Source organism: Myotis myotis, unplaced genomic scaffold (genome assembly GCF_014108235.1).
Source record: "Myotis myotis isolate mMyoMyo1 unplaced genomic scaffold, mMyoMyo1.p scaffold_m19_p_2, whole genome shotgun sequence".
NCBI classification, from domain to species: Eukaryota; Metazoa; Chordata; class Mammalia; order Chiroptera; family Vespertilionidae; genus Myotis; species Myotis myotis.
In genome coordinates this window covers 161,338,349-161,351,598 of record NW_023416324.1, presented here as the reverse complement: position 1 = coordinate 161,351,598, position 13,250 = coordinate 161,338,349, and the positions used below count along the sequence as shown (strand labels likewise).

The window sequence follows — 13,250 nt, the reverse complement described above, 5'->3', positions numbered from 1 at the left end:
GTTGGGGGGCTGAGGGGACTGGGGGACTCCAGAAGTAGGCGCCCCAGTGGGGCTGAGGGGACTGGGCGCCGCCATCTTTGAGGGCATGGCAGTCAATTAGCATATTCCCTCCATATTGGCTGTGGGCACTGCTATCTTTGAGGGCGTGGCAGTCTATTAGCATATCCCTCCTTATTGGCTGTGGGCACCACCATCTTTGAGGGTGGGGCAGTCAATTAGCATATTCCCTCCTTTTTGGCTGTGGGAGCAGCCATCTTTGTGACAGTGTGAAGGTCAATTAGCATATTCCCTCTTTATTAGATAGGATACCTGTTTTATCTAAATGGTCAGTGGATCTATAAATGTCCCCCTGGTATTCATCATAATACTGTATTGGAAGCTTTGATTCCAATGGCCCAAATCAGAAGGAATTACCAGGTACTTATTTACTAGATATTTACACAAGATCCTCAATCGACTGATCTTTTGTTTTGCTTTAGCTCCAATGGCACAGGAGTAATTGTAAACTCATCCTCATTGCTTTCTATGGCTTGAACTGTATAAGGCAAATGCATTTCAATACATCTGTCTACAGAGATTCCAAACATTGCTGGTTTTTTTGTTTTTTTAGAAATAATTTACTTATGTAAAAATTATCCAAGTATTGGTACTTTTCTTTTTTCACACTGGAAATGGCACAGAGAAGGGCATATCATGGGAAGGTGGAGGGTACAAATTCTCTGGGCAATAAATACATAAATTCAATGGTCTGTATGCAGAAACAGCCGAAACCTACAGCAAGTATGAGTATATCCTTCCTGGCTTAAGTTGATGGCTCTGGCAGCCCTCAGTGGGAAACTCGTGAAAGCCAATTTCCTGGTTGCACATTCGGCTGAGGCCCCAAGGCTACAGACCACCGCACCCTGGCATGGCTGGCTTCCCAGCAAACCATTTGGTTGTCGACTTGGTACCAGAGGATGAAGAAAGCTGGTGTGGGGACAGCAACTGGAAAGGGGGAAGGGGGAGAATGAGTCTGGGCCAGAAACACTGTTCTTAACACTCGGAAACCTACTGTCCTTGCAATTGCTCCTGCCACAACTTTAGACAAAACTTGGCAAACACGTCCGGGCTCAGAATATTCCCTTTCCCCTCTCGTTGCCACACTCAAGTCCCAAATGCAGGTGCAAGCCCCTGCCTCGTGTTCATTATGCCACAGCTGCTATATAGCACTTAGTTCAGGAATCTCTTCTCCAGCAAGTCCTCTGCCAACCCATCATGCTCCACCTCACCACTTTACTCAGGCTTCATGTGTTTTTTATCATTTGTTTTTACATCTAAATCTTTAGGTATTCGGGACATCCTTGTCTGACTGCCCCTGCTAAACAAAGAGTAAAAAATGCCTTAAAAGCACATTGTACTGGATTATATCTTAGTTCATGTCTACTTATTGGTCCCCTTCTTTTCCCTAAACTGTTGTTTCTAACCTGGCGGAATATGCACAGGGAGCAGAGCCACAGGGGTGATTTCAAACCAGTGGCATCTTCGCCAGACAGAAGCCTTTTCATACCAGGGGCTTCTCCCACAGACAAAACACTCTCCACAGGGTGGGAAGGCAGCACCTTTGGCTTCAACCTAGATGAAGTCTTTGTAATCCTGTTCTAATTCGGTCCAGATCTCCCTCAACTGCTGCAGTGCCTCCTGCTCCTCTCCTTGCCTGACTCCTATCAGGAGGCCATTGGATGAGGAGGGTAAGATGGTAATGTTTCCAAATGCTTGTTCTCAGGTCTCCTTAGCCTCAGTTTCCCCTGTGTACTCTCTTCCCTGAGTCAGAGACAGAGGAAGGAGAGCCTCAAAGGACACCAAGCCTCCAACCCCAGGTAAGCATATCCTGAACAAGCAAGGCCATTGCCGTAACGTGTTGCCACGATGACTTCCTTGATTCACCACCTCTGTAGTTGTCTTTGGAAGTCAAGGTTAAAACACTGACTCTCTATTTCGCCACCACTTGCTCCATATTCCAGGGGGTGATTCTAAAGCTTCATATATCAGATCAAGCAAAATCAGTGAGCGCGGCTCTGCTGCCCTTCCAGGAGCAGACATTCTAGGTACCATTTCCATCTATAAACCCATTTCACTCTCCCAGCCCAGCCCACAGCCTGTGGAGAGGGAATACACATTCCTCCCACCTGTGGAGTAGGGAACTCTCCTAAGAGGCTTTGGGACTGTTCAAAACCAAAATAACATGGTAAAGCTGTGCTAATTCAGATGGAAAAATGGACCACCCCATATTAGTATAAAACCTAAATACAGACTTGGGTTGAAGACATGGTTCCCACTTGTGACAGAGCAACAAGAATCAGGGGACAGGCAGGAGCTGAGGTCACCTGGGCTCTGCTTTCATCTACAAAGAGATCAGGAGCACAAGGAGCTCATCTGATCACGACACAGCACCTGCCAAGTTCTGAGGCTGCAGGAGGCATCTTCCTCGAGCTTCACCTCTTCAAAAGCAGTCCTCGCAGGCTCTATCCTACCTGGCAGGTAAGCCAAGTTTCCCTGGTAAAACAGGGCCACTCCTGAGTCCCAGATGTATTCACACCTGAGTTCTCTCCTAGGCCTTCAAATAAGCCCTCAGGTAGCCCTGGCCGGTTTGCTCAGTGGACAGAGCATGGATGGGTCTGTGGACTGGAAGGTCCCAGGTTTGATTCCAGTCAAGGGCACATGCCCAGGTTGTGGGCTCGATCCCTGGTGGGGCACGTGTAGGAGGCAGTCGATCAATGATTCTCTCATCATTGATTTTTCTATCTCTCCCTCTCCCTTCCTCTCTGATTAAAAAAAAAAAATTTTAAAAAATTTTTTAAAAAGCCCTCAGGAAAATTAAATGACCTCCCTAAAAACAGTTTACCCTACTAACTTACACAGTAACGTAATATATATTGATTTTATAGAGGAAGGGAGAGGGAGAGAGAGGTAGAAACATCAATGATGAGAGAGAATCACTGATCGGCTGCCTCCTGCATGCCGCACACTGGGGATCGAGCCCGCAACCTGGGCATGTGCCCTGACCGGGAATCGAACTATGACCTCCTGGTTCATAGGTCGCGCTCAACCACTGAGCCACGCTGGCTGGGCCACAGTAATGTTTTCTGCTTTTCCTTCTAGATTGTGTGAATGTAAAAAGTTCAACCCTAGTAATAGTCACCGAGCCTCAAAATCACATTATACAAATTACTGTACAGAATGGAAGATTCTCTCAAAGAACGATGGAGACGACCTGTCAGCCAGCTCTTCTCTCCTACAAGCAGACGCTTCATTCACAAAGATTTCTGCACTAATATTTTCTTTCCATTCCCACTGTCACTGCCCTAATCAGACCTTTCAAGTCCATTTGCTTTAACCATGTAATAAACCATGGTGTCTCTGCATCTTTTACTTTCGCTCTACCCATTCGACCTATCTCTGCTACCAGCACAATGGCATTGCTTTGTGCAAGTCACTGTTCCAAACTGGACCAGGAAAGTCTAACATGTCAGCCTGCCATTGACACTCCGTGGTCAGGTCTAAGATCACCTTTCCTGCTCGGTGAGTTTCTATTCTTTGATAGTCCAGGGTTCTCAAACTGTGGTCCCCAGCTGGGCACTGCCAGCACCGTCTGGGAACTGGTAGAAGTGCACATTCGTGGGTTCCACTCCAGAGCTACTGGGTGAGAAACCACGGGGGTGGCTCAGCACTCTGTGTTTTAATAAGCCCTCCACGTGATCTCAGAGTATGCTCACGTTTGAAACAAGTATTCTATATGAACCCTCCTCACTAGCCTAATTGTTCAGCTCATGGCACCACCCTTGCTGCATTCCTCATTGCTCACACCACCCTGCTGTCTCCCTGCTTGTCTAAAGCCTACTAGGACTTCTGAGATGACTAAGCCCAGCACGTTCTCCTATTTCTCTGAGCACCTCTTGTGCCATTTATCTGGCACCAGTAATGCTTGTGTGCGTAGCCTTCCTCTCAGTAAAGTCCTTGAGGACAGACAGGTCCTCCATCCTTGTCCCCAGTATAAACTCCTTGGTCACAAAGGAGCTCACTAAATGGCTGTGATGGGCAGCTAAGCACAAAGAAAATCATTGGAGTTGGACTATTTTTAGGTCCAGAGACAACTAAAAAAAAGTCAACGTTGGTGAGGAACTCATCTCTGAAACTCAGCAATGTGACTGTCAATATAGACTTGTGCTTCCTGTTCCTAAGACAGTCTAAGTCAGCGGTTGCCAACCGGTGCTCCTCGGACCACTGGTGGTCCATGAGGTCCAAAAGGTTGGCGACCACTGGTCTACGTGTTGCCCAGTCAATTAAGATGCATTAAACAAAGTTCCCTGTTTCCTGACTTTAGGACTTTTAAGAAACTTTAGTATGCAAATTAACATACCCATGTAGGTGATGAATCTCCAAGAACAGGTAGCATTTATTGAATTCTATCAATATGTTGTAGAAGGCAGTGTGGACGGCATTGATCTTGGCTATCATTCCACCTCTGTTTGGATACAAAAGGTGAATTGGATTTCCGAGGATGGTACCCGGACATCAGGGAATGCCAAACTCAACACCTCCTATGACCGCCACCGTGGGAGGAGATAAGTTACAGTTAGTCCAGCTATTTTCGGCTGGTGCACGATCACCTCAGAGTCTACCCAGAAGCCAGTGGGAAGCCTGACCTGGATTTCACTTACAATGTGCCCTTCGGTAGGAACCTTAACCAAAGGTCGCCGTGCCAGGCTTAATTACAGAGGCTGAGGGAAAGACGGAAGCAGGGTGACGCGGGAAGGGTTAAGACTGTAATTAAGCACTACTTAACTGGAAAGGTTGCAATGGAAATTCTTCTAGGGAACCCGGGGGAAGGAGAAAGAGGAGGAAACTGCATGTCTGGAGGGAGAAACAGGTGGCCAGTGGTCAGTTCTATCTGTTTTCAGGGCCCTTTTTTGGTAAACTACATTTTGTGTGTGTGTGTGGTGGTGGTGGTGGGGGGGGGTGAGAAAGACAGTGTTAAGGTTTAGGGTCTCCTGGACTGAAGGTAGTAGGACACCCTGCAGTCTTCATATAGCCCTGCTTCTCCCAAGCATCTGTGCCAAGGGAATCTTCCTCCAGGTCCTGCTCCCTGGCTGGACAAAAGCAGCAAGTGAACAAGCTGAGTTTCCCGGCCAAGCGTGGTGTCATTCTCCATTTCTCCACTCTGAGTGGATCTTCATGCAACAGTGCCCCTGCGGTCCTCCTCCCCGGCCTCCTCCAACCGGAGCAGATTCACACTAAGGGCACACGTGGCCAGGAAGACCCACCACCTGGCCTACTCAGGGATAAGATTCACAAGTGAGATCCCATTGGCATCATTTTGTTAAAACTTTTCATTTGGACATAATTTCAGATTAGAAGAAAACTGCAAGATTAGTGCAAAGAATTCCTAAATGCCTTTTACTCCGATCTCGCCAATGTCTAGTACATTTTACCACCTGTTTTTTTCTTTTCTCTCTCTCACTCACTTGCTCTCATTCTTTCTGAACTGTCTGAGAATAAGTCACAGAGAAGATTCCTCCTTATCCCCAAATCTTTCAGTGTAAGAGTTTCCTAAAAACAAGGGTGTTCTCGTATGTAACCTCAGTACAATTAGCAAAATCAGAAACTTAACAGTGATATTGTACTTTATTCAAATGTTACCAACTGTTCAAATAATGTTCTTTATAGAAAAAGGTTGTGTCTTTCATGACTTGGACATATTTTTGAGTACAGCGTAATTATTTGGTAGCCTATCCCCTCAATTTGGATTTGCTGAATGTTTCTTTATGATTAGATCTAGAGTGTGCATATTTTTGCAGGAATACCCCTGAAAATAATGTACCATGTGAGGAGACACATAATATAGATGTAATCCAATTCTAATGATGTTAGCTTTGACCCCCCTGCTTAAGGTGATGTCTGTCACTGGCATAATTTTCTAACTCATTAAGTTAAATTGCATATATGCTTAGTCTTGATCAACTGTACCAATCAACTGTAAATGATGTTTAAACATAATTCTTATATAAAAGGCCCAATTCCATCCATGAATCCATTTCCTGATCACATATATGAGAGAATAATTTTCCACCCCATTGAAAATAGATCAAACAATGTATAATAAAAATGGTGATTATTCTAAAGGCTAGAACTAGATTTTGTTAAAATTTTATAAGTTGTGCTTTACTTGACATGCCATATTTAAAGTTGATTGTAGCCTGTGGGTATACAAAATCAGTCAAGGTGAAGTTTCCACATGAAAGTCATATTCCTAAATGGGGATTTGGAAGGCTAGTCTGGGGTCAGCTTTGCATTCAACCCATGAGTCCCTTCTACAGACCTTGAAATTGTCACTGAAAATGCTGTTGGAGGATTTGGGGGGAAGCAGAATATTCTGGCTGGCTCTGCTAATTACTTACAATATTTTATGAATAAATTCAGACAGTCATCATGACAAAGAACTCTGGCTGCCGTGGAGACCCGAGTGTGGCCAGCTGGAAAGACCAGAGGTAGAAGGGAAACATGACTCTAAGGCACTGTAGACGGTGAGGCATTTCTTTCTTACAAATCAAGAGGAAGAGTGTTAAAGGAGGGAGAAGTGGCAGGCGGGTGATGCGAGAATAGAGCACTGAGAGCCTTGGAAGCCAGATGTTGGCCTCTAGTTTAGAAAACACTGAGTGGGGTTACTTAACTGTTGTAGCAAATAATAAGCCTTGGGCACATGAAGAACTGGGTGGAGAGGCTGGTTGAGACAACAGGTATCTCTGGACCCTAGAGAGATCACTTCCTAATTATGCTCTGCATGTTATTTTCATAATTGGGACCATAAACTCCCTTTAGCAAGCATTCTCTGCCTTTGGAGCAGGTAAGACAAGCTAACACCTTGTCCTCTAGCCATGACCTGGTGCCTAAGACGACATTATTTCAACTTACTTTCAATTAGGGAAAACATCCAAAGTGCCCACTGGGCTGCTAGGACACAGGGCTCTTATTCGCCTAGGGCAGGGGTCAAAGGTCAGATGTCTTCAGGGACCAACAAATAGGTCAACATGAGAAAACTTTGGCTACAGGACAATCAGCAGAGGCGTAGTGCAGCGAAATGAAGAGTGTAAGGTGGCTGAAGACATTCACATTCCTACTTTTAGAAAGAACCCAATATAAAGAAAAAGGAAAATAAAAAATAAAGGAAAATAAAAAACAAGAAAGAACCCAAACACTGTGCTGCCAAATACAACACACCTGGGACCCAAGGCCCAAGGGCTGCTACTCTGCCATGCCTGCCTAATGATGAGAAGGCCATCTCCTCTGCTAGAGCAATTGAAATCAGAAACACCCCACCCCTGCACAGTGACACTCCCTGTTCCCGTCCCTTTTACTCTCCCTATAGCACTTAAGCCATTTAGCCTGCTGTATTAACCAGGCCTTTTTATTTCTGTATCTCATGCTTCACTATCTGGAGCCTTGCTGACTCTGGAGAATAGTCCCTCCCAGGGCTGCCTAATTCCTAGAGATAGTAAACAACTCAACTGAGATTGTGCTTTTTACATGCAACCCCCCACCCCCCCCTCCAGCCTCAAGGTCAGCAATGACTGGGAAGGGATATGGCCCAGCACCATGATATCCTTGGAGATATCCTCTGCAGGAAAGATACTATTTCCACAAGAGCGCCCCCTTCCTGGAAGACTGCTTAGACCCTGCTCTTTGTGATGGCTCTTTCATTACTTAAGTGCTGGGTCCTATAGGCTTAATTATATAACATTCATATTGTAAGAGATCGTGTTATTATCCATTCATTAACAAGTGCTTACTGAGTGCAGAGCCTGTACCAGGTGCTATTCCTGATGCTGTGTTATTGCAGTGAAGAAGACAGTCCTGATGTTAAGAAGCTGACATTCTAGTTGGCATGGAGAAGGAGTCAGATAATAAACTAATACACGAGTTAGAAAATTTCCAATACTGTTCAGCTGTATTTAGAGAATTAATCTGGCTCATGGGCTGGAGAGGGCCTGGGCATTTTCTATCGAGTGAGCAGCTGGAGACAGTCTTTCTGCAGACTGTCTGTGAGAACTGAACGATAAGAAGGAACCAGCTTTGTAAAGATGGGGATAAGGCCTTGTGCCAGGGGTGCGGCCTTTGCAGAAATCCTCAGGCAGAAATGAGTTTGGGATATTCAAGGCACCGAAAGGAAGCTCCTGTGATTGGAGCACAGTTACCAAATGAAATTGGAAAGGTAAGCAGTGGGTAGACTCAGGTCCTTGGAGGCCATGACAGGGATTTGGAACTTCATCCTAAATGCAGTGGGAAGTCACTGGAGTGTTTCCAAAGGGGTTGGGGTGAAGGATAGGTGATGAGATATGACTTTACCTTAGTGAACAATCTTCACTTTCTGATGGGTCCATGTTGGCCCTTAGTCAGATAACTTTCTCCTGAATTAGAATTACCTTTCTACCAAGAACCAACCTTTTCGTCTTCTAAAGGATTTGGGGAGAAACATCTTACAAAATGTGGATGAATGGGAAACATCTTACCAGATCTGGTCTCTGGACAAAATACTCCATATTCAGCTAACACACATAAGGCCATCCCGTTCCTTCCTACTATGGGCTTGCGTTCCAACACCTACGCAGCACCGCCATCTCTCAACTGTACTCCTCCTGCTATGGCCCAAGGCACACTGATGCAGCTGTAGGTGGCATTACCAATGAGATATGCTCCCACCTCTGATCTTGCTTATCTCTCTGCTCAGAAAGTTCTTTCCCCAGATCCCATGGGGCTCATTTCCTCTCTGCCTTCGGTCTTTACTGAAATGCTACCTTCCCTAACTACTCTATTTAGAAAATGGAAACATCCCACCCCTCCACGCTGACACTCCCTGTTCCCTTCTTTTACTCTCCCTATAGCATTTAAGCCATTTAGCCTGTTGTATTAACCACACCTTTTTATTTTCTGTATTCTAATGCTTCTGCTATCTGGAGCCTTGCTGACTCTGGTAGAGATAGTCCCTCCCAGGGCTGGCTAATTCCTAGAGATAGCAAACAACTCAACTGAGATTGTGCCTTTTACAGGCAAAACCACCAATCCAGAGCCCATATCCACAATCATCTTCTGTAGTGAGCTCTACATTTTGGACCACTATCCACCAGCCCTAATCGCCCCAGGGCCAGGTAGCAGGTAGCAGGGACAGTCCCTGTACTCTAGAGCCTGCTGAAATTATTCAAACTAGCCAACACTCAACCTGCTTGCCCTCATCCCCTCTTAAAGGCCTCAGCCTACTAAGTCCTTGTCTATTTCTTCCTGCAACCAACCTCAGTGTTTTCTGCCATGGTTTTGTGAGGTGTGCTTTCTCTCTTAGGAACTGTGTTATTTCCTGATCTGTTGACCTTATTGAACCTCAAAATTTTCTATTGATATATTACATAAAAAATGCCTATTGTAGAATTTACTTTATTATCTGTCTCTCCTACTTCTTCTACTAGAATATTAGTTCCACGAGGACAGGATATGTTTGCCTGCCTCTGTTCATTGTTGTGTTTCTAGGATCCAAAAGAGGGCCTGACACAGAGAACTAAAACACTAAAACATCTGTTGGAAAAGGATTTCATAGAAAATGCTCAGTAGAGATGTAAATATTCAATGAATAAAAAAAAGCCAAGGCCCCTGTTTGTGTGCGTGGATAAATACAGGATGACTTTGGACTTTGAGTTCCCAGCTCTACCTCTTCACCTTTCTGAACCTTGGTTTCCTTATCTATAAAATGGGAATAACCAACCCCCCGAGATAACAATGCCTATTTACAGTAATAGTGAAAGGTTATGATATGGCAATAAACAGCAATAACAACAATGACTGCTGAATGACAATGAACAGTCTTGTGTTGTAATGCAGTAATGCCCAGGGGGCCTGAAGCCTGAGAGTCAGCCTGCCCTTACCTTGCACTATCTGATGAGTGAGTTCTCTCTCACTTTCCCTGCACAAGATAGCAACAAAGGGAGATTGCACTTCCTTCGTCCGAGCACAGCCTCTTCCTCCCATCTACAACCTGCTGCTCCTGTCAGTCACAAATGCGGAAGCAGACCCCAGCAAGTGCACACATATACACATTCACCTGCATGACAAGTGTGAATGGGGTGGTGACAGGACACACATAGAACTTCTACAAACGCAGGCCCAAGGCCCCAGAACTATCCTATTCACATTGGAAGAAAGGATCTATCTGGTTCATAAAATTTCTCAACCATTTCTTACTCCAAAGTTAGAAAGTACTTCATGACTTCAACAAATAAAAATACTTAGATAATCAGGATGACTTTAAAAAGTCAAACTTTCTAACGTAATACACAGTAATTATAGGAAAAAATAGAAGACAATGGAATGTTTCTGTAACCATACTACCATGTGAGAATTACACCTATAACACTATAGAGCATTTCCCTCATCTCGGAGTATGTGGAGAGGGTATTTGTTGAATGGATGAACTAAAACTAGATACGCCCAGTGGGCTGGCCTATCTTCAGCTCACTGTCCCTTTGGCTAAGTCTCAGGGTTCCAGGCAGCCTGAATGCTGCTTGGGTACCTTTCGTGGCTCATTAAAAAGAGCACTGGGCCACATCAAGGATCCCAGGTGAGGATTCTTGCTTCCCTGATACCTTGCAGCATGGTTTTAGGCAAATCCCAATCTGGCTGGGTTTTAATTTACCAATCTGTCACATGGGAGAACAACTCTATCGGCTCTTTCCCCCTTTAAATCTCAGAGACATAGAAGACTGTTGTTTGTATTCTAAGCTGACTTTCAGATGCTATTACTTCAGGGGAGGGCCAACATCTCAAACCCTGTCCTGTAGCCCCAATTGTCAGGCGGCCTACAGCAGAGAAGACAGCTCCCAGAAGCCTGTTAGAACCTGAGCTGGGGAGGAGCAAAAACGTAATGTCTGTTGACCACCAGAAGAGAAGGCAAGAGGGGAGAGGGGCGCTGTGTGGTTTCCACATGCTTCCAGTCCTGGGCCTGACTTAGCTGTCCTCCTACCACTTCTACAGTGCGGGCTCAGTCTCCAGGTACCTGGCCCTCATTGCCCTTGAAAATCCTGCCATCTATTCTTGAGCCTCAAAGTGTGCGAATTTATAATAAACATTTAAAGTAGCATGAGGGATTATTAATTCGTGAAACTGTGGGGAAACGCTCAGACAACACGAAGTGAAAGAAGCAGGGAACAATGCTGAGAACGAAAACAGAACCAGCTGTGCTACATTTCCCTATTGGAAATGCCGGCTTTGCTTATTGATTTGTAAGAACTCTTTATATATGTCGGATAGTAATCTTTCATCAATTATGTAGGTTCCAAGTCTTTCCTCCCAGTCTATCATTTGTCTTAACTTCCTTTATAGTGTCTATTACATTTGGAATAAATGTAAAAGCCATCTGGAAATTACTTGTATGTAATTGTTAATTTGGGACACATTTTAACTTATATTATTGTCAGGAAAAATATTTAAAGTAGAAACTTCAAAGAACCTCTGTTTTATATCTGTCCTATAAGCTTCCCTCATTTTATAAGTAAAAATGATGGAATTTGAAGGAGACAGGACGATGAGAAAGGATCACAAAGAAGCCTGGCCATACATCTCAGAGCCTGAGTATCTTCCCAGCTCAGCATGGAGCCCGCCAGCCCTATGAGAATCAGATCTCAGTCTCTGGCTCTCTCGGCACCTCCGGTGCTCCTCTTAGTCACAGCATCACCAATTAGGGCCCCACCGAGGAGGGGACACACCAGTCTAAATATCACTACGGCCAAAGTTCAAGGACCTAGGAATGCCCCATAGGAGGACAATACAGCAATTACTCCAAAGCAGAATTTCCCCTCATGCAAAAATTTCAATAAACATGATTTCATTTCTCTCTGTGCTTTAAGTTTCAGTATATTAGATTCAATAAATATTTGATGAATGGATTCATGAATACGTTAAGTCAAATCTTTAAATCATTCGTGATGTGGGTAATCAGGAATTGGCAGGCATTGAGATGATAAAGGGGGCTCAAGTTAACAAGAAGTAGATTTTCCAATAAAGTCTGGGGAGAGATGCCAGAAGCTATAACAAGAATAACATTCTGTGTGTTTGGGGGAGGGGATCTCAGTCATGTGTAATGGAAGGGGATAGGGGTTGAGCCAACTGCTCCTCTGCTCATGGGTGTTCTCACACATCACTTGTTCTGGGTGAAGCACAGGGGCTGAAAAACACCTGTGGATACACATGCATCTTTATTTAGTACATGACACCCCAACCCTAAGGTACTGAAACACTAGAACTGGGAGCCAAACCTGATGTAGGCACCTGTGGACTATAGCTCAGAGGATGGGCCACAAGGAATCAACTGCACCCCCGCCCCCCGCCCCATCCCATCCATGATTCCTGGAGGCGGTGACTGTGGCTTTGGGTATGACAGACAGTTAACTAGGGTAGAGGTCAGTGTGGGGCCAGGACAGGGAGGGGCTGCACTTGTGACCCTGCCCCCATCCACCCCAAGAACCACTAGGGCAGATGGAGAACAAAGGGTCCTGGGATCTGCTTGAGAGTGTGGGTGGTCTGTCATTAGTTTACTTAGCTATGCTTTTGTCCATTTAGCCTTTTGTGGTAACATATTCTAGCTGTAGAAGAAAATAATATTAGGGAATTGGTTACCTAACTGTTTTATATTGTGTATCAGCCTTTCTACTCCTTTCAATAAACAAAAAAAATATTTTTGAGTGTGTGTGTGCGCGCGCACACACACACACACACACGCAATTTTAAAAAAAAGTTGAAAAAAGAGAATAAAAAAAAATGTCACCCAGAATCCTTCAATTCAGTGTGATTCGGTGAACTTCCTTCCAGTCTTTTATAAATTAATAAATTGTTCTCTTTCACACATACACTTAACTTTTGGGATATAATTTAAAAATTCTTTTGTGATAAAATACATAAAAAATAAAATTTATCAAATTAATCACTCTTAACATTCACATTTTATGTGCTACTCTTTACTGAGAACTTACAATGTGACAGGTGCGCTGAGCATTTCCCTGCCACTGTCCTGTCGCATCTGCACCATCCACGTGCGTGGGTGCTACTACATGCCCACAGAGAGGGTAAGTCCCTCACACAGCAGATGATAGAGCTGGTAACTGACAGACCAGCATTCAGGGCAGGTCTCCTGGGCTCTGAAATCTACACTCTGTCCAGTTTGGAGCCCCATTTGGATG

General features: G+C 44.6%; 1 protein-coding gene across 20 annotated transcripts in view; it reads right to left on the bottom strand.

Moving 5' to 3' along the window:
- The window catches only part of KALRN (kalirin RhoGEF kinase), a 656,959-nt gene that overhangs the window by 92,301 nt on the left and 551,408 nt on the right, over positions 1 to 13,250 (bottom strand). The window lies entirely within an intron of this gene.